Source organism: Lepisosteus oculatus, chromosome 15 (genome assembly GCF_040954835.1).
Source record: "Lepisosteus oculatus isolate fLepOcu1 chromosome 15, fLepOcu1.hap2, whole genome shotgun sequence".
NCBI lineage: Eukaryota > Metazoa > Chordata > Actinopteri > Semionotiformes > Lepisosteidae > Lepisosteus > Lepisosteus oculatus.
In genome coordinates, this window is record NC_090710.1 from 1218486 (window position 1) to 1221378 (window position 2893).

A 2893-nucleotide genomic window follows, 5' to 3' on the forward strand; every position below is an offset into this window, starting at 1 on the left:
TTTCATGTTAGGAGTAGCAGAGATCCAGTCCAGTAAATGTTATAGGTCACCCTGCATCATCAGTTTCTACAAAATTGTGAAAAAGTGGAGGTAACTCATTAGTTAAGAAAGTAATGTGCTTAAGAGAACTCCGATTTTCTTACCTCCTTTATTATCCCAGATGGGAAATTTGCTTTTCTGGCAGGTAAAATACATAACACAATACATAGTAGATAGATAAGACTTTATTGATCCCAAAGGGAAATTGATGTGTTTAGTACATTTAACACAACATGAACACATTAACAATTAAAGACATACAATGAAAAACGTTAGCAGCTTTAAGTAATCTTCAAAATTTAGACAAAGAATTTGGGTAATGGGTGTATGAGATAGATATATACAGTACTGTAAGATACATGAGAAAATAAAATTAATTTAATGTCTGGATTTTTTGTCACTTTGACATTATAGAGTACTTTGTGTTAATGAGTGGCACAGATTCTCAGTTAAATACATCATGGTTCCATGCTTTAACACAAAAAAAAAAGTCCAAGGGAAAAAGTCCAAGGCAGGTAAATACTTTTGCAAAGCACTATAGTAGCTATAAAACTGCTGGATTAGGCCTCAGGCTGCTTAATTTTATGAGCAAGGTTATATTGGCAACAGTGGTAGATCTAGTATTGAACCTCTAATTAGCTATTTCCTGTGTACTGGACATCAGGGCTATCTGACACACAAGGCACTAGGAAACAGAATAAGTTACTGAACATTTGGGTGTAGTCTATGCATTAAAATTACTAAGCATGCTTTCCTGCTAATGAAATTCACCACATCCATCTCTGGGGCTATTCATAGTGTTAACAAATACTGTTTCATTAGTGTTTTTTTTTAAAAAAAACATTATTGTTTTTTAAAAAAAACTGAAAGGAACAGATGGGCTTAAAATACTTTTCTTGTGCTGGCTGCTAGTCAACTAACATCTTGATGAATCCAGCTTAAGTACTTACTGTAAAAGTACTTAAGTACTAGCAGCCATATCACCCTGCAACTCATATCTGGTAACCCACTGAAGCAGCTGTGCACCTGGTCAGTACCTGGATGGGAGCCTACCTGGGAAAAACAAAAGTTTTTTTCAACCTCACCCTCAACATCAGCAAAACCAAGGACCTGATCGTTGATTTCAGGAAACTGCAAAACGGACATGCCCCTATCCACATCAGCGGGACTGAAGTGGAAAGGGTCAGTAACTTCAAATTCCTTGGCGGCCATATCGCTGAGGACCTCACATGGTCTCTCAACGCCACCTGTCTGATCAAGAAAGCGCAACAGTGCCTGTACTTCCTAAGACGGTTGAAGAAGGCTAAGATGTGTTCCCAGATCCTCACTTAATTTTACAGATGCTCTACAGAAAGCACACTGACAGGTTGCATCACTGTGTGGTATGGCAACTGCAGTATTGCTGACCGCAAAGCCCTACAGCGGGTGTTGAAAACTGCCCAGTCCATCACTGGGGCTTCCCTCCCATCTATACAGGACATTTATGACAGTGCTTGAGGAAAGCTCTAAGCATCATCAAAGACCCCACACACCCCAGCTACAGACTGTATGATCTGCTACCATCTGGAAAACGGTACCGGAGTATTTGGGCCCGGACTACCAGACTCAGAGACAGTTTTTACCCCCGCACTATCAAACTATTAAACTCCCAGTCTCTCTCACTCTCACCTCACCTCTCACCTATGATCTGAACCTCACAGTGCCTTCTTTCGTACCAAAAACTCAAAACACACATTGAAATCTACCTCTACCTTACATGTCAAAAGCTCACTCCCCATAATTTCTATCCTTTTATTTCATTCTGTTGATGCATGTTTTTGCACATCTGCTGTTGTTTTGCACATTACTGTTACCTTTTTGTTGTTTTTGCACACTGCCTATTGTCTCTGTCTTTCTTTTATTATACCATAACATTATTGTTGTTTTTTTGTACTACTTATCATCTGAGAGCTAGCTAAATAGCATTTCGTTATACCATATACAGTACCTGTACATGAGTATAATGACAATAAACTTGAACTTGAAGAGGTGTTAGTGGGGCCAGCACTGGGTGCTCACCCAGTGTATTAGGGCACTATACTGTATAGTATTAGGGCACTATACTGGGGCCCTAATGCCCCAGTATAGTGCTCTTGAAACAAAATAAAAACGTAATTTTCGAAATCCCTCTTACCTAACTCCTTGAACCATTATTTTGTAAATATTCTAGGTTGATCAACATTCATTTTTATAATTCAACCAGTCACAGAAGGCTTAGAGTGCTCCCTGGTTCAGTTTTGTTCCCTCTTTTATACACTGGTGTTACATTTGCATTTCTCCAATCTGTAGGCACAGCTCCCAAACTCGTGACAGTTGGAAAATATTTGTTAACGGTCTGTGAATAACATTATTAATTTTCTTAGGTATAATCAGGAAAATAATGCAGGGATACAGAGAATTAATATTTTAAAAACTCTTTTTACAATAAGAACTCAATTCAATAATAACTTAAGTTTTATTCTAAAACTACACAATATTGATGGAGTTGCTCTTATAACCCTTGACACATTATCGACATTTGTAAAAACCTGCATGAAATATTAATTTAGCACATTTCCTATTTTGCTCTGTTCTTTATCTCACATACCATTTGTTCTTGTATTATTTCCGTATAAAAAAGTAGTGCATTGTTTAGCCTCCGCATTAATATTATTCTCTCTCTCAGTGATTTTAATGTTCACTCTTCAGAGCCAGCAATTTTATCTCGCTTTAGAATACAATGATCTATTCTGTCCACTCGAATTTGTGCAAGGACCGCAGAGCCGGCGGTGATGATGTCATCATACTGCGACTGTTTTACAACGTGTTTCGGAGA